The sequence below is a fragment of the Ambystoma mexicanum genome, chromosome 2q, assembly GCF_040938575.1.
Source record: "Ambystoma mexicanum isolate Mex_15411 chromosome 2q, UKY_AmexF1_1, whole genome shotgun sequence".
Classification (NCBI taxonomy): Eukaryota; Metazoa; Chordata; class Amphibia; order Caudata; family Ambystomatidae; genus Ambystoma; species Ambystoma mexicanum.
In genome coordinates this window covers 1,358,282,334-1,358,304,943 of record NC_090924.1, presented here as the reverse complement: position 1 = coordinate 1,358,304,943, position 22,610 = coordinate 1,358,282,334, and the positions used below count along the sequence as shown (strand labels likewise).

Genomic DNA, 22,610 nt, shown 5'->3' with positions numbered 1-22,610 from the left:
ACGCTTTTGGCGGGTGTCACCCGCCTTGTAAAGGGCTGATTCACCCGCCCGCCAAGCCTCCTGCACGCCCATGTATTCCAATGGGCGTCTCACCCGCCAAAAACAAAATCGGGTGGTTTCACCCGCCTTTGCAACACAAATGGTTGAGAGCTATGACTGCACAGCTCCGCCAGCCAGCACCAGTCATCTTTCACTGACTGATAGCCATTGAGGGCGTCTGATGCCAATTCTGTCTTGTGCTTGCACAGGAAACTCGGGCACAGCGTAGGGATGAAGGACCTTGATAAAAAAAAAACAAGTAAAAGAGATGAAAAAGAGCTTTAAAAAAAAAAAAAAAAAGAGGATCAGAAAAGCAAATGGACGAGAAAGGGCGATCTCTCGCGGCCACCGCAGCCTGCTGAACGGGAATGTGGGCGCCCCCCAGTAGCCCCATTCACCATGCCCAATCAGCTCACTGCCTGAGCGGATGCAATGCGAACGGGCCCAGTCAATAACGAGGCTGCCACTGCTCGTGTCTTTCATCTGCCAGGGAAACAATGGGGGCTCGTGTGTCGCCGGCCCACCAGCGCAAAGGCCCCTCATCAGTTGGGCACATAGGACTCAATGGCTCCCGTCGCCCCCACGCTCCCTTTTGTTGGGGGGCTGTAGCTGTGCCGCCATTTAGGGCATTCAGACAGCAGAGCTGAGGCGCGCGCGCGCCACTGTCCTCCCGCCGTCACGTGACTTTGCGTGACTGAAGGACGCTGGCCGGCGTCCAGGAGCGCCGCACTCCACGCGTTAGACTGCAGCCGCTGCCTGAAAGGGAAGGGGGGAGAGGGGGTCAGGCAAGGGCCTCCTGCTGGGGACCCCTTTCTCGCCGGCTTCCTCCTTCACGATTGGATTGACCGCACGGGGTCGACAAAGCTGATGAAGCGGGATTAGCCGAGGGGTATTGTCGGGTATTGTCGGGCATTAGGCGCCGTATGACACGTCCCAGAGCCCGGGAATCCAGCAGGATAAAGATGTAAGCGACACGGGGGCTGAATTAATAGACTCCCGCGAGGGGCGCCCGCCTGGCAGGGCCTTGCTTGACTTCTGCTGGCTTTCGCTCGGGATAAGCATCTGCCTTCCTCCATTTTCCATGTGCTCTTTATTATTCTTTCAAATCAGGCTCCAGGCTTTCAGATGTGCGGCCTGATTGGCTGGTGTGGATTCGGAGAAGATTTATAAAATAGGCAAGGGACATTTTAGGCGGTGTTATAAGTCGCTTGATCTTTCTCGATTTGACAGCGAGATTTCATTTTAGATCACAGTGCCGGCTTCTGCATGTCCACTTGTGACCTGCCGGTTACAAGTTTGATGCCAAGAAGGCCTTCTCAGCCTTTTGATTTTGATTAAAATGGCATTGTATATATATAGCACAAGGATTGTCTCTAAGCCATTTGCTGTGAAAGCATGCTTTTACTTCAGAGTAGCTGAAGCCTGAATAGACCCCTGGTGTCACCTCCTTGATTCCACAATCCAATTGATTGCATTCCCTCTGCTAGAAATCAATATTCCACAATCCACCTGCAAATGGCTCCACTGCCTCGCAAACCAACTCCCAAAATGACTGGACTCAGGAGACAAACAGCATCAGCGCCTTATTCTGAAGGAGGGTTGAAAGATCGAGGACGCGGCCTAGGGAAAGTGAGGATCGGGGCGGGATCTTCTGCCATGAGAAGTATAGTTTTGTGCACGTGCAGTGTGAATTAATTTGGTAGTTCATGGCACCAACATGATTAGTTGCTGCATCTGGTGCTCCCTGTTGGGGCTGGAATTCTCAATGCCTGTATTACGTGGGGGGCTTGTTGTGTACCACTTGCTTGGGCACTTTTCCTTAGGCAAAAAGTGCACACTAGAATGGACACACATTGAAAACCATATATATTAAGAACCCTGTGTGCATGTCTGCCAATCAAAATGTTTAGAATGCGGCCACTATCGGCTGGGGTCATCCACAGTCTAATCTTTCAGTTGCGACCTCACAAGCTGGGTTTTTTCCCTTACCTTGGTTGTCGGCACATCGCTCCAGTGCCACCTTGTCGCACCTCCGCCCAACTTCTACTTCCGAAGGCACTGCTTGCTGGGTCCAGGGCCGGCCTTAGGGCAGAGCGGGCCGAGTGACCACAGGCACCTTGCCCCCCCCCCAGGGCGCCAATAGCCCCCCACCATGCCAGCTCGGGGGAGTCTTTTAAGGGCTCCCCCGAGCTGGCATAGTCGGAGAAGGTGTGGCAGGCGTCCTTTTGATATTAAATGCGTCCGCGGTGGCGGAGCACATTTAATAACAATAGGGTGCTGATGCTTTGCAGCACCCTATTCACATGATTAGGCTATTCACTATTCACTCGCTCGGACAATGATGAACTCCCTGCGAGGCGGCGGAGCAAGAAGGTAAAAAACAAATGTGACACATCTTGCCCCCCGCCCCGCCCTGTGTTTTCCGCTAACACTCGCTGGAGAATTGCAGCTGTCCTAGTCGCGTCTCCTGATGCTATAAGAGAGCAATGCCGGCTGTATATTCACATGCAAGAAAATCTCACCAGGAAGTGGATGGCTCATCAAGGTGGCCTCTGCTCCCTGTTCCTGGTTGACATGACTACTTTGCATTCTTGAACGGATGAATGAATTTCTTGACACAGAATTTGCTCGCCAAATTCTGAAATGGCGGTACAGTGGGATGGGGGATGGGACAAAACCCATTTATAAGAACACTAATCATTCACCATCATGTAACCTAGTCCTCCAGTTTGTCCAAGATCACAGGAGGTTACAAGTATGTCAAATTGAGTAAATAAAATGCGAGTTCCTAATAATTTGTTTTGACTTTTTCGTAGAACGCATCATGGCATGGATTTGCATTTTTGTATCTCTCTGAAAGGTGTTACACTTATTTTGGCGATCGCCAAAGTTCGAAAAGCTTAAATGGTGCTGCACTGGGGCGCGCGCGGGAGTTGGGGGGGTGCACTTCACCCAGGTTGCTGCCGTCGATAAGGCCAGCCCTGACTGGGTCTGTGCTCCACCCCGGCCATGTCTACCTCTGTGGAAACAGGCGCAAGACTCTTCCTTTTATGAAAGACACCCCTTTCTAAGTTCAGTTATACAGCCATGTTCTGTTATCTTCACTCTATTGAGTTTCCTAAAATTGAAACGCTATTCTGGTAGGCTGGGGTGCTGATAGTGGCAGCAACAGGTTGTAATCGGTGGAGCCAAGAGGTAGTGACCCTTTTCCAATTATATGATTACCCAAATGATGACTGGAACAAAGTGTAAGTGTTGGCAATAAAAGGCAGTGGTTTTTATTGTCCCACTGTCACTTTGCCCCTAGATTACCTTCCTATGCTTTCTAGCTGCGGGGGTGCCTCCCCCACCCCTGCGCAGCACTGTTTGGCATCTTTGCTGAAGGCCATAATTTGATTGCGGGTCATTATCACGCGATAACGACCCTGCCTTCGGATGTTTTGTCCCGTTATGTTTTAGTGTGTTCATAGAGTGTGGCTATTACAGCTGCAGCGGCCTCTGCTTTGCAGCACTTAGCCAGAAGGGGAGCTCGCTGCAGGTGCATTCCTGCCTGAATTTTTGTAATCTTGGAAAAAGAGGAATTCTGTGCAGAGCACACTGCAGAATTGAAAACCTCTAGTTTTAAGTCGGCCTCTTGGAGAGTAGGGGCATTCCTCTACTACATTTTTGCCTCAATGAGTTGTCTCATATGTACCCCCCTCATTCTATTCCCCCTTTTGTCTGTCTTCCTTTCACCCACTACAGGTGCCTTCACCTGCTGAATTGCACCCCTCTGAACACGTTTCTAATATCAATAATTGAGAAGAGGCCAAGTATAATTCAATGTCATTTCCACACAGTCTAAGAGCACCTGACCCACCGGTGGGAACTTCTCCACTGGGGTCCCTTCTGAAGATGCAGCACTTCGATATCTGTCCCAGCAGGAGCTTCCTGGCGCCTATACATTTCCAGCAGCAGCCATTGATTAGTGTGTTTACTAATGGTAGCACCCAGAAGGGGGTCCTGGAATGTAAATAATGTCTTCAGTAGTAAGGGATAGGATACAGGATGCCACTGGGTCAAGCAGCAGCTCCATGGCTCTAAGCTAGGAGGTGTCAGACACATGGAGCCTGCCTGCTGAATCTGGACTGTCCTCCAATGAGTGGGGGGGTCTGACCATGCCAGATGGGAGCAGACGGTTTTAAAGTGACCAATGTGTGGTAAACCGCGTACCATCCAATCAGATGTAACTGAGAGGGTGAATCATGTGCACTTGAAGTATCACACAGTATTCTGGCATCACAGGTAAGTTCTCAAGTTAGTCCATTTATCCATTAAAGGGACTCCTCAGCCAAGTCAACCTCTCACTGCAATCTCTCTCCTAACATGCTCACTCTGTTTAACTCCGCCTTAAAAATGTATAGTCTGCACTGTCTCCCCCCCTTAAGTGATCACTACACTGCCAACTCCTTCGCCCTCTTGTGCCATGTTCTCAAACATGGGTGACCCCAGTGCCCCAGCTTCTGCGGACAATAATGTGTCGTTGCCCATGCCATTGGTGTAAAGACTGAAGCCCCGCTCTTCTCACTGCCTACAAGGGCTCTCTACTGACCCGGACCACAGCTCTTGACGCTGTCAAATCCACCTATTACCTTCCTCTTCTTTCATTTCGATGCTTGATGTTTTTCAAACTCTCCATGAAGCTCCAGTCTCCCACCTGCCAAAACTGCTCTTTGTCTCCTACATTGCCACTAAAATCACCAATTACCCACCATGCTATCGCTCCCACTCCCTCACCCTCTTCTCCTCCCACATTCCCCATGCCTTCTTCTTTATCTCCCTTCTCCCTACAACCAGTAAACGTACCCTTCCTTTGCTCTGCCAACCCTTCCTGCAGTTAATTTAATGCTACTCCAATCTTCTCCATCTCTTAACCTTGGGGTTCCCTTTGGCAGCAATCTGAAACTCTACCAGTCCACCATGGTCACTGCTACTGCAGGCAGACCCAACTTCTTAAGCATCAGACAAATCTGTCCATACCTCCGCACCACTCAACTGAAATCCTTAGCTCTGCTATTGTGTTTGCCAACTGGACAACTGTGAGCCTACTTCTCGGTCTACCCTTCTAGTTTTTTGCTCCCCACAACAAAGTCCTCAACTTCGCAGCACACTCCCTTTTCAATGTATGCAGTCCACCCCCACCTCTACCTAGCATCAACTTACTCAATGGCTCTCCATGCAACATCCATGGTCTTGCCCTATGCTGCCTCACTGACTGCATTGCAGCAATCTCTCCCTCTCAGGTTCTGAAGGGGTGAGCCGCAGAGAACTCATCAGTCCCATGCCACCTTGTGCCTCCTCCAACTTTAGCTCCTTTTTCCTACTTGCCCCACTCCACTGGAATGTACTCCTTCTGGTCGGCCATTAAAGTCATCTCTTCGGTAGATCACTTCAAAACGAGGCTCAAACTCCACCTGTTAGCAATGGAAGGAGCCCCACACAGCCCTCAACCTTCCTATCCACTATAGCTGCCACTCCTCTCCGAGATTCTGCCCAATGCAATTTGTAAATACTGGCATCTGGATCACAATGTTAAAAGTCTTATAAGGACCTCCAGTCCCTGTCCCTGGTTTATGTGCTTCTTCTTCCCATTTCACCACCCGCTCGCTATACATCATTTCGTCCAACAATGGTCTTATGGAATGACATTTTACCATAGCACTTCCTCTGCTCTCTGTTAAGGCCTTCTGTGGAAGTCATTTCTCTGCAAAATGACAGCTAGTTCACAAATACAGATGAATAGAAATTAAGTCCTCCACATAAGTATATGGGACTAGAACTGTCCCACTTAGAACGTTAGGGATAGCAGGGCTCCACAGTTACATCACACACACACAAACTCAAGCAGCAAATTAAGAACATAGGTTACGATGGAACATTTGTGGTGGGAACACCTCTAGGCCAGCATTTAGAGATTAGGTTTGCATGTAACCCAGGGATCATGCATAACAAACACGGATCGAGTGATAGAAAGTGCATTTGGAGTTCGGAACCTGGTACACGATTGATATCAGCGGGAACGTTTGTGAGCTGGCGCGCCACCTGAAGATGATCCATGTGGATCGAAACATCGGCATGTAGTGGCTGTGATGTGGCGAACAATTGACAGATAAATATGATTTATGTCCTAATGAACAAAGAAATAAACGGTGGAATTGAATGAAGTTTGCAATTCAAAATCTCACTTTGAACATCATACGAAAGCATTTTTTGAAAACTAGTTACATGGATGATTGGTTTTTGGCAACCTACGGTGTTAAACCCGGGAGCGAAACAGTGCCCCATTGATCAGCAGGTGGGCCTGCTGTTTTCTTGGAGGAGGACAGGAGAGAATTTATTGAACAAGATCAACAAACTCCGTTCTTTTCACACACTTGCAATAAAGATATGATATTTCATCAATGGTTGAGCACATTGTATGTATCCTGTTTTTCTTCATGTGCTTTGGGTATGGGATTGATCAGGTGGCATCCCTACTAGTAGTAAATCGCAACTTAAATACTCAATTTGACAACACCTGGGTTTTGAAGCTTTGGGTTCAATATTACTCTTATGAAACCCATCATTTGGTACCTATTTTGCAAGTCTTTCATCAATGTACAAAGTTGTGGCCCTAATAGACCGGGTGCATCTATGTGATCACTGCAAATTATTTGTGCAGAAAATGTTGATTTTTATTTATTTATTTGTGATTTTTGTTTCTTCTTTTTTTCTGAACAGTTCCTTGCAATGATATGTGGGGGGAGACCCTCTGCAGCCCCCACCCCCATATGTCTCTCTCTCTCTCTCTCTTTCTCTCTCTCACACACTTGTGGGGAAATGTGCATGTCGAAATTCTAAATTTTGGTTTTCGGCAGTTTCCCGTTCGCAGTGATGACATGATACAGACTGGGTGATCTACAAGGCGCATCCAGCCGTTCACAAAGTACCAGATTCAATTTGTACTAAAGAGACCCCTCCCTTAGGCCACGCCCCGGTCTCTGCCCCCCATAGGGAGCATGCACGTATCTGGGAGTCCACCAATGAGACCGAGTGGGTTAGCGATGGTGGGGAATCGGAGCATTTGGCGGCTCTTCTCTACACGGAAGTAACAGGGAGGGGTTTGACAGTCATTCCAAACCCTAGCTTTCCCAGAGGCCCTCTTTCCCCAAAAGAGAGGTGGGAGCCTGTGCCTCGTGCAGTGCAGCTGGCACCAAGCTCGCGCTGCTTCAGGCAACCAATATTTCATCTCCTATATTCCTGCCCAGCTTGAAAGTAGGGTTGCTCTGCTCCCGGCCTCTCCCAAAAAGGGCTAAAGGGCACTTTTATCTCCAGTAACCCATAAGCCCCCGAAGCCGCCAAGGGGGTGTCGCATCATGTAAATGCTAGCCTCCTAGGGCTTACATAATGACAAAAAGTAATCCTGGAAACAGTGACACAGGAATAGAGTGATGACCATTCCAGCCACAATCCTTGTCACTCTCCCACCACTGCTTCAAGGTGCTTCCATGGCTGGAACATGGAGGATTTAGAAAAGGTGGGAGTTGAGCTTTTATCTGTAAATGTTGGTTGGTCTTGGTGAGGCTGCTCACAGGGACTACTTTGTTGGCTTGGGTCTGCGCAGCATCTGCCTCCTTTCAAGCTTCAGCGCAGCTGGGTCTAGGCGGTCCAGGGTTGTTCTGTTTTGTTTTTGAGATGTGTTGGGCTTCTCCGATGGACGGATTCTTGGGCAGGGGCAGAGGGTGTGAAGGTCACCGGTTACTGATCGTTGTAACTTCTACAAGACTGCCAGTATCACTAGCAGGCTGAACGGGAGGATAGAGCAGAGAAGGCGGAGGACGCGGTGGCATGTGAACTTCGGTAGTGTGCGTCAGGCAGGGGTGGGCCGGCCTATAGGGAACACTGGACATTGTCCAGTAGACCTCTGCACCATGGGCCTCTTTTGTGTGATAACCTATTTTATTTCCAAATGTTCTCTTTGTAAAAGGGTTCTCAGTCCACCCGTGGCATTAGGAATGGACTGATTCTCCCCGCACCCCATATGTGCTGAAGACGAGCAAGCCCCCAGCCACCCTGCATCACCTTAGTGCTACCCCATGTCCATTACTCCTTTATTCCCCACAAATCTAATTGGTGTATCCATGTTACATGCGCCATCTGCAGTCAACTGCACTTTGCATTCTGGGACGTTTTGGGGTTTTCCCCGACATTAGTATGGGCCTACAAATCCCGTATGCAAAGCCGAGATTGCTAGAGGGGCCAGACTTGGCAATGAGCAGCCAGGCATCTATGGCTAACGGTCCAACTGGGGTAAAGGTTTATACAAATAGCATTTGCAAATCCCAAAGGAGAATAAGTAAGTCACATGGGAAGAAAGCAAGGCGCGCTCCGCAATGCCTGCCAATGCTGGTGCGCATTAAGGAGTCGCAGACTGCTGGCCACAGAGTATGGGAAACAGACCTTGTTTGAACATTCGTCAATGTTGTGTGCCAGAGCGGTTTTGGAACATTTGTTTGTGCAGACAGCACAGCACATTTGCATTGGTGCAGATCCACACTCTTTATCAGAGGCATGCACGTGCCAAAGGCCTGTATTCTGATTGGAACACAACACACATCGAGGAGTGGGGGTCTCTGAAAACGAGATGAAGCCTCGGCGTTGGGTGTGGCCTTAAGTGGGTACAGCCTGCCCCAAACAAAGAACCCTGAGGATGTGCACATGTATTTATGTTCTCTCAGCACGGTCTCAGGTGGTTTTGTTTAAAGCACATTGTAAATAAATCTCTCTGGCTCGCTTTGTAAATAAATCACCTATGAGGAAGGGGAGGGGGTGGACAAACGGCACCAGTGTGGGCTCCTGACTCATAAAAGCAAAAAGCATTTTGGGAACATACAATGACCACAGATTTTGTTGTATTTGACAAATACATTGTGATAGCGATTTAAAGTATAAGACCTAATGCTCACTCAGCTTGGTGTTATGTCACAACACTCATCCTAAAAATAAAATGCCTGTGAACCATATATGTTCAGTTGAACAGTCTAAGTTTACATGGGCGAGGCTTCAGCTGCTCTGTCTAATTTCCCTAAATGTATGCCTTTCTCCGCTTGTAAATCGATCTGTTCTCAATTACAGAGAACAGAGGTCTCCAAACACACACCTAGGAGGAATCACGTCGGCTGCATATATGTGGGCAGCAATAGGGAGCCCTGGCTTGAGAGCAGTTTTTAGCCCCAGCCCACTTAAAGCCCCGGGGGACAGGCTTGTGGAAGAATAAGGCCTCTCTTGAACGGTGCACTAAAATATGCCAGAAAATATGCAGTTACCTAACAGAAATTGGCACATGTGCGAGAGGAGGACATTTAAATGTTCCTGTTATTGTCAAACCTCATATACCTTGTTATTGTATAATTGTGCAACACTCTTTCAAAGTTTAATTTTTCAAACATAAATACCCCTAGTGGTTGAGTGACCTGTATTTTCGAATTAACTAACTTCAAGACCTGAAGGGAATAACACGGTCCCCTCAGCCCCTCTTCCTCTGTACAGGCTCTGATTGATCTTGTTTGGGGGGCCAGGTAAGGGCCCCACAGAGATCAAGCACTAGTTGTGTTTATGTAAACAAGAAATGTACAAAACTTTGGGTTTTACTGCTTACCAGCTTTGAAAGAACACAAATGACATTGTGACCAGCTTCTTTCACAATCCGTTTTTAGAGCCGATCATAGCACAGAATTGGCCCTGATCGATTTACAAAGCAATATGCTATAGATGGTGGATCAGGGGAAAACAGGTCTCCTGGTCCCCCTCAACCCATCCACGGCTTTTGATCTGCTGGATCATGACTGCCTGATCTATAACCTCTCTGATCTGGTGAATTGCTCCCATCAGTCCTCTAATTGGATCAAACCTTTCCTTTCTGATAGAGAGTCTTCAGTATGTTGGGAAAATGCCTCTCCTAAATCAGCTCCCATTACCTGTGGTGTCCCACAGGCAGCCTGTATCTCGCCCACACTGTTCAATCCATATGTTAGACCCCTATAGAATCTACTAGAGACCCTTGGGGTCTCTTTTACAAACTATGCAGATGACACCCAACTGATCTTGGACATCAGTGGGAATCATAACATCGACTCAAGAAATCTGAACTTCATTCATGGGCTATTGAGCACTGGATGACCAAGAACTGGCTTTGCTTAAATGGAGCAAAAACAGAACTGCTTTTCGCCAGTACCTCATCAAGATCCAAACTAGAGAGGGGGTACTCGTGCTTTAGGATCAAGGATTGCCCCATCCCTGTTGTGGATAAAGTTAAGACCCTCAATGTTTTCCTTGACTCATCCCTCAGTGCCGAGAGCCCGACCAACTATGCCTCAAAGAACTGCCATTATTATCTGAAGCTCCTGGGAAACATTAGAGCTTTTATCTCTGAAGCTAAATGTTCTTCTATTGTCCGACCCTTCATCCTCCCACGCCTTGATTACTGCAATGCCCTACCGGTGGGAGACAGTAAAAAATAAATAAATCAATTACAGATCCTTCAGAATGACGCAGTGTGTGTGATTAAAAACATACCTAGACGCAAGCACATTTCCTCCAGCAGACAAACACTACATTGGCTTCCCATCTCTGCCCAGATTAAATTCAAGCCATCCTGGTACACAAATGCCTGCATGGCAAGGCACTGGCGTACTTGGGACAAGTTGATGACCGTCACTAGCAACAGTAAAGTCACTCCTGTTTGGATTAAAGAAAATGTAAATAAAGGTCTGGCACGTGGGGGATCTAGGGGTGGGGGAGTGAACTGCACTTTTTATATAGAGTGAGACATCTCCTTGAACTATGGTCTATGAGGGTATCCTAGGCAGAGGTTGAAGTGAGCAGGAATTAATGGTTTCGGAGTTGCACTACTATTTTTTTAATGTCTTTTTCACAGATCTGGAACTGTTCAGTTCACAGCCTAAGCATCCCTCCTCATTTTATTTGATATGCGCCCATAAGATTTATTTATTTTATGTATTTACTTATTTCGCGCCATTAACCCACGGGCATCATGGTGTGCAAGGACCAATACATATACAACGGGACAAGACCGCAGAGGCCTTCGAGAGTTCAAGGCCAGAGGGTATGGGAGAATGAGAGGATCGTATAGAGACTAAGCAAATTGATTAGGCTAAGTGAACAGTCTAGTTTTTAAGGCTGTATGCAATGTTCTAGCATTTTGGTCCAGCCGTAGGATACTTGGTAGTGCGTTCCAGACCTGTGCTTCCAGTACTGGGAAGGCCTTTCTTTCCTAAGCCCTTGATTCTTTTGAACGTGAAGGAGTTAATCAGTCCCAGACTGGGGGAGTGAAGAGCCAACTGCCATGAAAACCTGATCCCACCATTTTGTAATCATTTTTAAAATGGTGATACATGGAAAGAATCCATTCACTGTTTTTTTATTCTGTCTTTGCTGTTACATATGGAGAATAAACATGTGCCGTTTAATCTTGATACAAGCCCAAAAGGAGCAGTCCGGACCGAACTGCTAAATTTCATCCCTCCCGGGTGGCACCACAATTAAAACCAAACCTCTTTCGGCCTCATTGGGCCTCATCAGTGAACGCAACTGGTGGCCTTGGGACCCACGCCTGGCATACTGACGCCACCACGGGGGCCCTCATGGGATCAACAATGGAGGAAGGATGCACTGCCAATTCCTCTGGACTGCTTTCCTTCCATGGTGTTTTAGCTTGTCTGTGCCTTTGGAGACGTTCATCGGAAATGCCCATGTATCAGGCGAACATTCCTAGCATTTATTTTGACCTGTCCTTCTTCTGGGGTGTGATATTAGCATGAAAAGAAAGGCTATCAAAACCCTCTTCCCCAAAATATCCTAGGATTGGAGTTAGAATTGCAAATGAACCCCGTTGTGGAGTACCCTGTGAGTACCAACTCTCTTCCTCCAGTTGCTATTGCATGCCATGATCAATGCGAGGGGCCTGGGGCTATTTTTGTGTCGAGATGAGAGTGTGGGTGGATTATAGCCTAGAACCAACACTGGGATAGTTTCGAATTGTGGTACTGTAGGCCAGGATTTCAGAACAGAGTTTTTACAAAGACGTCTGGATTTAAAAAAAAACATTTTTCCCTATCCACTGCAAACTGATTGCATGTTATTAAATATTGTAGTGAAATTCTGGCTGAGCTTTAGAATACTATTAGAGACTAAACACTTAAGGAAGGCATTAAGATATTAAGATACATGAACAGTAGTGTTGGGTTTCAAGCTTATGACCAAAAAGATTCAGGAATGTTATGTTATGGTGTAACATTTTTATACCGTGCACTATCATTGCGTGGTGCCTTGGCGCTCTGGCGGATCTGTAAAGCAAGAGAGCTGTGATGTGCTGTTGGCAGCTTCAGTTCAGTTTATACGGTTCGCTGAGCATAGGTGTGACTTTTCGGTCGGTAGTCATCATGTGCTTCTGTGCGAAGCTATGTGGGGTTTGTTTCGTTGAAAGGTTGGGTTATTATTAGCGATTGGCATTCCCCCAATTGTGATCCAGTAATGGCGACCATACTGCAGTGCACGAGCGTGGATCGGGGGTGACTCCTGCATTACGTGTCAGCGACATTATGCTACCAGAAGCATTGGTGAAATTTGCGTACATTTCCACTTCCACAGCGGGGCAAATTCCCCTGTGATTTCACCGCTTTGGGCGAAATCGACTTTTGGTGCCATTTTGGCTTTGGGCGCACAAATATTTCAGTCAATTATCAGACTGAAATATGTTTGCCTGAAGCAAAAATATTGAAATAGGAAATTTTGCATTGGGAGAACAGCCGAAATTGCCAATACCACTACGTAGGAGAAATAAAGTGTGTGAATTTGGCCCAAAATTAGGTATTTTTTGTGTGGGTCAAAATTCGACCATTTAGCCTCCCCGTACTGTGCATATATGGAGGGAATTATTCCAGAGTTCATGCATGCATTTCTGCCCCTCCTCATTCGCCTTCCTGGCTTCTGGTGACGCTTTTGATCTGGTCTTGCGGACCACAGACCCGTAATTGCCAATGGGGCAGCTCGTAGTTCACCACTAGGGGGGGGTTGGTGCATTCATGGAGGTATGGTTATAGATTGGGCCCCTACTATGGGTTGGTTATGAAGGCGCAGAAACACTTCGGAGTGGGTTCTCTAACGCCGGCCCCCTCCTGTATCAAAACTTCTATATATTTAATACCTTCCCAAAAAAAATAGGTCCACATTGACTCCCTGTCTCTCCGTTGGACTAGGGTCACCAAATTGTAAAGTCTAGTCAAACCTTTTCTGGCTATTAACCTATTGTATGCAGCACTCATGGACATCTTTGATACCGGCCAAAAAGAAAAACTGCATCTTGAGGATCCTCTGGACCTTTTCAGGGGTGGGTAGGAGGGCAGGACACAATTCCCACCCCTGTGTAGGACTTATATAGCCTAAGAGAAAATATGGCACTTTTTAGAATATACATATAAGGCTGAAGTGCGCTCATAGGGTTAAAATGAAAAATAAATACGAGAAACATTTACATGGAATGCGTTTCAGTTATGTGTATTAGCGTGTTTGCTAACCATTCCCAAAAGCAATCTTTTCAAACTAATTATGGTTCAACCTTCCCATATCTATAACGGGCCCGACCAGTCTTCTACCCTATTCCCAGGATAATACCCCATGATCCTGAATACCCTCCCCTGGAACATAAGGAGTGGTAAGGTCGCTTTTACTCAGTGCTTTAAGTGGGATTGGAAATCGAGGGCAGGCTCTGGTCAGGGGGTGTGGCCTAAGGACACACACCCTAACGAGATTCGCCCCCTCAATTAAGGGCGCAGGGTTGGGGGGCAGCTGGTAAAAGTTGGAGCTAGAGCACACTGGCATTATTACCTTTCATGCGCCCAGCCCCTTCTTTTAAACAAAAGAATGGGCTAGGCACACCAAAAAGTGTGACACCAGTGTGCTTCAGCTCGCACGCAGCAGGCAGCCTGTTCATTCAAGATTCAAGGAGCCTGCTTTAACCACCGGCTCCTTGAATGAAAGGTCTGCCTGCTGCTGGTGTCTCTGTACTTGAAACAGGGGGAGGGCCCAGTCTCTCCTTTTGTTTTCGAGTGATGACTAGTTACTCGAAACAAAAGGAAAGCTGGGCTGTCCAGCCCTCCTCCTGTTTCGAGTACATAGATATCAGGCAGCCCGCACGGCACGGTTAGGCCTGCTGCTTGCAAGTGTCAGTACTTCGGTTTAGAGAAAAGACAAGGTGGTCCTTTTCTTTTTTCTAAACCGAAGTGCTGACACCTGCAGGCAGCTTGTGTAAGCGCTTTCAAACACATTGTGTATAAGCGCTATATAAACTATCATATACCATGCAGCCTCTACACAGGCTGCCTGAGGTGTCGGCTGGCTGGGGCTAGTCGGGGGTGGGCCCCCGGTAGGGCCCCGGCTTATTGGGAGCCCTTTCTAGAGACTGGCCCCAGCCCACTTAAAGCCCTGCTTATACTGGTCCGTGCCTAGTAACCTGTCTTGATGATCAAGAAAGGTGTCGTCCACCTTTTACCTAATAGGCCCTGCCCATCAAACAGCATGTCAGCTACGTTTACGTGTATGGCAGGCCTGAAATGTGTTGTTTTCAGCCCGCCTTGTCTAAATCAGACTCCTCCTTCAAAAGCCGAAAAGGTAGAACCTTAAATTGGTAGCGGGACCCATTCGCTGACCCCAATCACATCTTCCAACTCGAGGCAGGTGCACTAGGACCTTCTGCATCATGACCATTTAGAAAGAGTGTCTCTGAGCTACTTGTTGAGAAATTAAAGATCCCCGATCTCAGTGTGTGGCAAGATGTTTTTTCAAGTCTTTGCCCCTCATCTTGGTCAGGAATCCCGAGAACAGTAATGGAGCACCCTGAGCCCAGATCTACTGCAGCGTGGGACTGAACTGTGATGTAGAACTTGGCCAAAGCCTTGAGCTGCCGTTTCCTCTTGAAGAAGTTTAATAAAATATGTGAGAGGCCCCTGGCCCTGCCGGTCTACCCCACGCCTTCCAAGATATACTTGCACCAAAGTTAATGGTCCTCTTTAGCGCGATTAACAAAATGAGGGCAATATCTTGTGTCCTGATGAATGTTCTGATAGTACTTACTCTGAAATCCGAAGAAGATTCCGGCTGAACCTGTAAGAACAGACTTACTGCATAACATGTGTAACCGTTATAACGAGTCAATAATCCAGTAAGACCCATGAAAGAGTTATGTAGTCGTATGATGAACATGCCCTTCCGTGGCACACGTATAGTTTAGTCATTCGATTGTGTCCTACTGCATACATTAGCCTTTCAAACCCATATTCTTTATATGTACACAATCCACTGCCGGATCTATATGGACCCAAAGAGTAAACCGTGTAACCTATGTGTTTGTGTAATGGAATAATTAAACGTGATACATGTATTGAAGACATGCACCTGCTGGCGTCTTGTGGACCAATGTCCCAGTATCGTCGCTGTAACTTTGGGACGCTAAATATCTTGGTGGCGATATTGTTTGTCCTTGTATCATTGTTCGTCCTCTGGCCTTTATTATGTTTGAGACCCCTTTGCCACCAGCTCTTCCTGCTTTCCTCCCTCCTTACCTTTTCCCTGGCTTTCCATCTCCCTCTGGTGCTCCCCAACGATATTAGTCCTAGTGGTTACGATTTTTGGGACCGTGATATTGGGTGCCTCCATATTTTGTCCACGTTGTTGTGACGGATCACCAATCTTACTTTTGTAAGGGACCATCTAAAGCCTACAAGTAATGGACAGCACTGCTATGCTCAACAAAACAAACAAACAAAATGTATATTCTATCAAATCGATGTATATTCTGTCAAATCGAAGGTACAGTTTCATGTATCCTATTGTTTCCTAACAATCATCTCTTCTGTTCCAGGTTGCAACGGTGAGAAAAACGAAGCGGTACATCCTCGTCCCCTAACTCCAGAGAGAAGAAAGACTGAAGAAAGCGCTGTTGCGCGAACTAAGCCACACGCTACACCGGCCCTCTTATGGCGGGGTGTAGCAGCTGGTGTTGTGAATCAGGCCGCCGCCATTCACAGTCCGGCTACTTCACAACACCAGGGTTGCACCCCGCTGCTGTCACCGGGGCCCAGCAATGAAGAACACCAGGAGCCTTACCATGCGCAGAACTTACTTCTGAACGACAAATTGTGTTATACCGCTAACTGTGTTTTTATATTGTTAGACCAGATCTCGAGGGCATGGGCAGAATACTTCAAACTCTTGATCATGTTTCTGAAAGATCCAGCCTGCCTCCAAAGTCTCAATTGCTGTTCATGATGTATCTGTAAGATTGGTGCCACCATCAATGATGAGGTTAGAGCTGTGGATGTGTATCTGTAGAGGTCTAGGCTCATCAACACTCCGAACAGTAAAAATCCACTCAGGTTTTCGGGGTATCCACAATGATTGTGTATGGGTACACATTTACGTATAACGAATTCCATTGTCCATGATTTGCATAATTCCTCTCATTGGGAAAACCCAGTTGGATTCTATCATTTGGCGGGTCGACAAACTCAGCCGTGCTCTGCAAGCAGGTTAGCTGCGGACTCTTGCAAGGTGTGGGCTTATGCAGTGATCTGCACCCAATCCCTTTAAAGGCAAGCCTTGTACTAATAAGTCCATTTCTGTGAAATGTTGTGTGTTTGCCCTCCAGAAGTAAAAAGGCCCTGCCCTCTAAAACATCGTGGCCTGTCACCGTTTCTTGTTATGTTTGTTGTACATGTAAAGCGTACAGGAGAACTGGAAACCTGACCTAAGAGATAATGGTGCTTTTAAAGCATGTTTTTATTGATATTGGTGGTAAATTGCTATTGATCCACCACTTGTGACTGTGCAGTGACATACATGAGCGAGCATCATTCTGAGGCTAGGATTATATTGACAGGACCGGTGCTGTCCCATTGATTCTTGGGGTCACAGGGCAGCAAGCAGAGAGTAGAGACATAGAAGTCCTTGGGGTGGAGGAGAGAAAAGCAAAATCATTCCCAAGCCTCCCTTGGTGGTAATGAAAGCAAAGGGTATGCTTTTCCTTTCATGGCAAATTGTTCTATGTCATCATCTCACATGTTGAAGGCAGCACAGAAAAAAGCAGCTTTTTTTTAGGATTTCATACGGCCTTCAACTGGCTGGATTATGAGGATTTCCTTGGGGTTTCATCCCTTCATCCCCTTACCCCTCCCCAAGCCACACCTTCTCCTACGCTAGTGGGTTTTCTTTCCTCCTTCACTCCCACAACACCTCTCCTTCCCCCCTACAAACATTGCAACCCCACAAAGCCACGGACAGACACACTTACACATACCCCCCCGTTCCCTGTGTCTTCCCTTTTCCGGCCACACCTACCAGCCTCTGCCACACTCGTGGTGTCATGAGACAGGGCTTGCAGCCTTCGATATTCAGTCTCTTATGCCAGCGATGAATAGATGGCAGGCAAAAGACCTCTTAGCCTCCTCCTAGCCTGATGGCCCTACTCATCCCAGGGGATGCAGCTTCGATTGTGTTATGTATCACTAGCGAATCCACCCTTCGCTCCGTGCAATGGTCAGATCATAGAGTGGTCCTATGTTATATCCCTCTTCCTTTGCTCCTTATTCCAAACACATCTCACCATCTTCACTATCACGTAACCAACATTGGGGAGAAGACAGTATTGCGCCATCAGATAATGCATACTTGCAACTCTTGCATTTGCAAATAGCATCTTAGTTTGAAATTAGTCAACATGAGTACAAGCCAGAGGTATTGGAGAAAAGATCCTCATCCCCACATTGCATAAATGCCAAGCAAGCTTGCAGTATGAATAAACTGACTATTATTAATGCAAAACAGCTTCTTTTTCTCTCAACAATCAATGAGCTGGCCAACTCCTCTAATGAGGTATTTAAAATCCTAAAGAGATTGGAAAAGCCTTGTGCTTCACCACCTCAATTGCAGTCCCCGTAGCATGGTGTGAGAACATGCAAAATGTCGTCAGAGAAAACACTACAAGAATCAGAATAAGTAACAGCACTGTTCTTATAATAGATGCTCCAAAGAGGTATTGCTTCCACCACATCCATCGCTAGACTGACACTGGTCTACCCATCTATTCGAGTTTAAATGTATAACAGCGACTGAGGTTGCTAGTTGGCCAGTCGATCCGTGCCCATCGGCTGTCAAGATGGAATGTGCCAAGTTCCAATCATTCAATGAATTCATTGTTCCAGGAACCCTCAAACAGGTATGGGATACCCAGCTCATTAAATAAACCTTTTGCAGACCCTGAACCGTGTGCTAGGAACAGCCCTAGTACTAATATGACATTTCTTGGTATTAGCATAATTGACCTAAACACATTTGACCGAATTTTGTTGACCTTTTTTTGGTCAAATGTAATTAAATATATATAGGGGGTGGGTAAGGGTGTATATTAGGTTAAGGGGAAGTGAGGATGGGTTGCGGAGGGTCTCCGCCCACATTTTAGACAGACAAAAAGTCAAATAAATTCAATCAAATGTGATTAGGTCAAATGTTTTAGGCCAAATAGACCCAAACCCATTTCTTGCAACATCCTTGGATTAGATTCTCACTAAACTGCTCCAGATGTATGTAGAGGAAAAGCACCCACGTGTTGATTGGCAATTAGGGGGTTGTCCCAATAGAGGGGATGTGTTGGCCGGTGGTCGGTCAAAATCTCGGAAAAAAAATCTCGACTAACAATAAGGTCGAAAAAAAAGACCGAAAAAAAAGTCGAATTTCTCTTTTTTTAATTATATATTTATTTTGGGGTCCGGGATTAAAAAAAAAATGGTAAAAAAAAAAAATTATGAAAAAAAGGGGGGCTGGGGGCGAACCACCCCCCCCATTTCGAATAAAAAACGTCATTAAAAAAAAAAGTGACTTTTTTTTTCAGCCTTTTTTTTCGAGATTTTTTTTTTCGAGATTTACTTTTTCGGTCTTATGACCATAAACCGTGTTGGCCTTATTGGACATAACAGAAAATTTGCTCCAGATTTTAGACCAGGGCAAAACGGGTCTGCTCATGTTGCTGTATTCGTCTGCAGCCTTCGACACCCTCAACCACTGTCTCCTGATCTATTGCACAAGGGAAGTGGCATGGGTGTCGGAGTTCATCCAATTGGATTGCATCTTTTCTGGGCAACATCTAGGGTGAAATCCGGAATCCTCATCTCTCAACCTGAAATAGTAGATTGTGGTATGCTATGTGGATCTGGAATTTCCTGTCTCCTCCTTAATAGCTATATACATCCCTTAAACATCCTACTAGTAGACCAGGGTTTAGTCTTTCAAAATTATGCAGACAACTCCCAAATTGTATTTTGATTTTAAAAAAATGGGTCCAAAAACCAATGTTGCCTGTGCAGGCAGGATATTTGGTCAGGTGGAAAAATTGGGTGGCAGACAATTGACTAGGATCACATCATTGCATCATCTAACCTCTCTTTTCCTAAAGCTCCAACAATCTATCCTGACATCAGTATATATCTGGATTTGCCATGTTAGTACAACAGAAAGTGAAAATACTGGATGTTGTTTTTGATGCAATGGTATCTATGCAAGTGCAGGTTAATAGGATGTGCATCTCTCCAAAATACTATCCCATGCTACTAAACCAGTTGAGTCCTCTATTATTCGAAGTACAGTGCCTCCATTGATCAGACTATTAGAGCAAAACCTGATCACTGCAACATCATTGTTTCAGGAATCCACTAGCACACTCTCCACCGACTACCAAATTGCAGCTGCAAGAATAGTGGCAAAAAAGGTCAAGACAGAACTCGACCCCCCAGGGGTTGAAGAAGCTGTATTGGTTTGCCATTAAGCTGCTTATTCTGGCACATTCATCGCCAAGCCTCTACATACCTAAGACAATGACTTAAATGGGGTACACCAAAGAGATAGAAATCTGTGGACAATAAGTATTCCATGAATTCCTTGACAGGGGCATTTGCTAGATCCTACACAGTGTGTGCTGGTAAGAAGTGGAATCAGCTGCCAGTGGAGATCCTAATTCTAGAACAGAATCAAGACCCTTCTCTTCTAAGTTTGCCTCCTATCCAGTTGCTTGCTGGATACTGAGCTTAGAGACCTCGCAGTCGTCAGCACACTATAAATATCAATTCAACTCAAACTTTGCATAGTTCTGTGCCTTGAATAATAATGTAATAGTAGCATCAAGGAATTGGCTAACACAATTATCTACGTCTTGGGGAAGTACCCCAGACTTGCTGGCTATTGGGGGTTAAAAAACAATGTGACAGTGGTCAGGGTGATCAAGAAATATGGGAGCGGGACAGAATTGTAGGGTGCAGGGTGGGAAAGGGCAAGCAGGCAACATTTAATGATTGGGGAAGGGTGCAGCAATGAAACCTGAAAAACCCGGGTAAATGTAAAGGCCCTGGTGGAGGAGTGTATGGTGAGAAGTGGTGTATCATCAACATGAAAGATTCTTCGATATCAGCTGCTGTCAACATGAAGATCTGTGCAGCTTTGCATGAACACTGAACAGAAGGAAGCAACTGTTTTCCTGCTAATGTTTTCTTTAATGCCACGTTTACTTGTAAATACACCAGGCTCCTTAGAATATTGGTATGCTTCTCTTGATGCCAGGCATGCGGGTGCCCACACCATGCCTCCCCTTCGCTGAACTAAATTTGTTGGCATCACCTCCTGCTCCTTGTATCACAAATCACAAATGTGCATGTTATGGACCCAATGTGTTTATGTATTCTGTCACCCCTCTATGTATTATGTTAACTGTCCTAAAGGGGTACTGGTAACATTAGAAACAAGATGAGATTTGTTAATAACAGAACTGCAAGGTGCCATCATTGGAGCATAACATGCACAACAGATATGTATTTTGATTATTTCATTGTAATAAAAAAAAGTATGCTTTTCTCATTTGAATTGAGCTCTGTAAATCAAGACATTCCTGTGGCTTACACGTTTTGAAAGTATATGTATAATAACCATATCCATGCATATACGATCCCGTACTGACACCTATATACATATAAGTATCACCCCATATCATTTCTTTCCTTTGCTGCGTGATAAATGTTACTTTTAAAGTTGGCGCTGCTTATTTAAGATAATTATGTTTGCCATTCTTAGTTCATGATGTTGCCTTGTTAACAGTTTTTCCAAATATATTCCTGATAATTACTGATTGACTTTAGTTCCGAAAATCAGTATGTTTGAGCATGGTTTGAAGGAAGTGCTCTTGTGTGCATGAGCTCCCCCTTAACTGGGATCATGGTAAATATTCGTCCTCGTTATATACATGGACAGTTTTTCAGGCGGATGTATGTGAATATGGCGGAAAAGGAATCCTGAATGCAAAAATACTGCATTTCATTATTTTTGTTATGCGTAATTATATGCGGGGGGAGTTCCCCCACCATACTCCCCTTACATAATCAATTAGCTTTACCCAGCCCCCACATATTACTGAGCCGAAATTCAGAACAAAATGGAGGCATTTTTGCATTCAGTATTGTTGCGCTTGCAATAAACGAGTGATACCTTTTCAGGCATGATAGCCCATCCCTGCATTTACAGCATGGCATGGACATAAAAGATTTTCACCAGAGAAAATCGGGAGATGACAGCAAATCAGGAGGTGACAGTAAATCAGGATTGACAGTTTTCACCAGCTTCCTTCTATGTTATGAAACTTAAAGGAGGGGCAGATCTGGAGATCCATGCAGCTTCCGGGCGATACCCCATTGCAAACCTTGGTGAATCCTGTTTATATGTGATGATCTCAAGGATGCTCCAGGCATCGCCAGGTTTCCTCCAGTTTATGCTTTGTGCATGTCGTGTAAGGCAGAGGGTGCCAATCTGAGGTGCTCATGGCAATTTGATCATTTGCTCCAAGGCAAATTGTCACGGAGTTACCTATGAAAAGATGTGTGTAATTGTTATGCAGGGGTTATTACTTGAAATGTGTGTTTTATCATTTTTGTCTCCAGTACTCGGCAGCTAAACCAATGTTTGTCATCCTTTAAAATCTGAAAAGTAACATTTTGAAAAGTCTTCATTACAATCGGAGGAGAAGGAGGATATGCAGTCTTGTAGCTAAAGCTCTGAGCTTTGCACTTGGAGACTCACCAACTTTGGCGCTTGACTGAAAAAAATGTATGTGTGTCTGTCCAGGTCACGTTATATCCCTGTGCCTCAAAGTCAGTGGCCTGTCCGGACTCTTTTGACTGGGGTGGCCTAAGTGAGCCACTGACGTATGCACATAATGATCATAGTTTAGGAAAAGGGGGTGGCACCTAGGGTGGCCAATCAGATTCCAGGGGTAGCATGTGCCACCCCAGGCCGCACCCTCTACACACCACTGCTCAAAGTGTGAACTGATGCAATGTAAAGGCAGTGTTTGCCATCTATCATGGTCTGAGTGACCTTTTCCCATATCGCTATCATATCCTGGTTTCTGGACTCCTCCTGCACATCATACTGTTCTGTGAAGCGGT

At 46.0% G+C, this 22,610-nt stretch overlaps 1 long non-coding RNA gene across 1 annotated transcript in view; it reads left to right on the top strand.

Moving 5' to 3' along the window:
• The window catches only part of LOC138570164 (uncharacterized), a 279,291-nt gene extending 258,255 nt beyond the window's left edge, over positions 1 to 21,036 (top strand). The window contains exon 4 of the long non-coding RNA XR_011303411.1: positions 15,995 to 21,036. This is a non-coding gene — a long non-coding RNA (uncharacterized lncRNA). The remainder of the gene's footprint in view (positions 1 to 15,994) is intronic.
• The last annotated feature ends 1,574 nt before the right edge of the window (positions 21,037 to 22,610 follow it).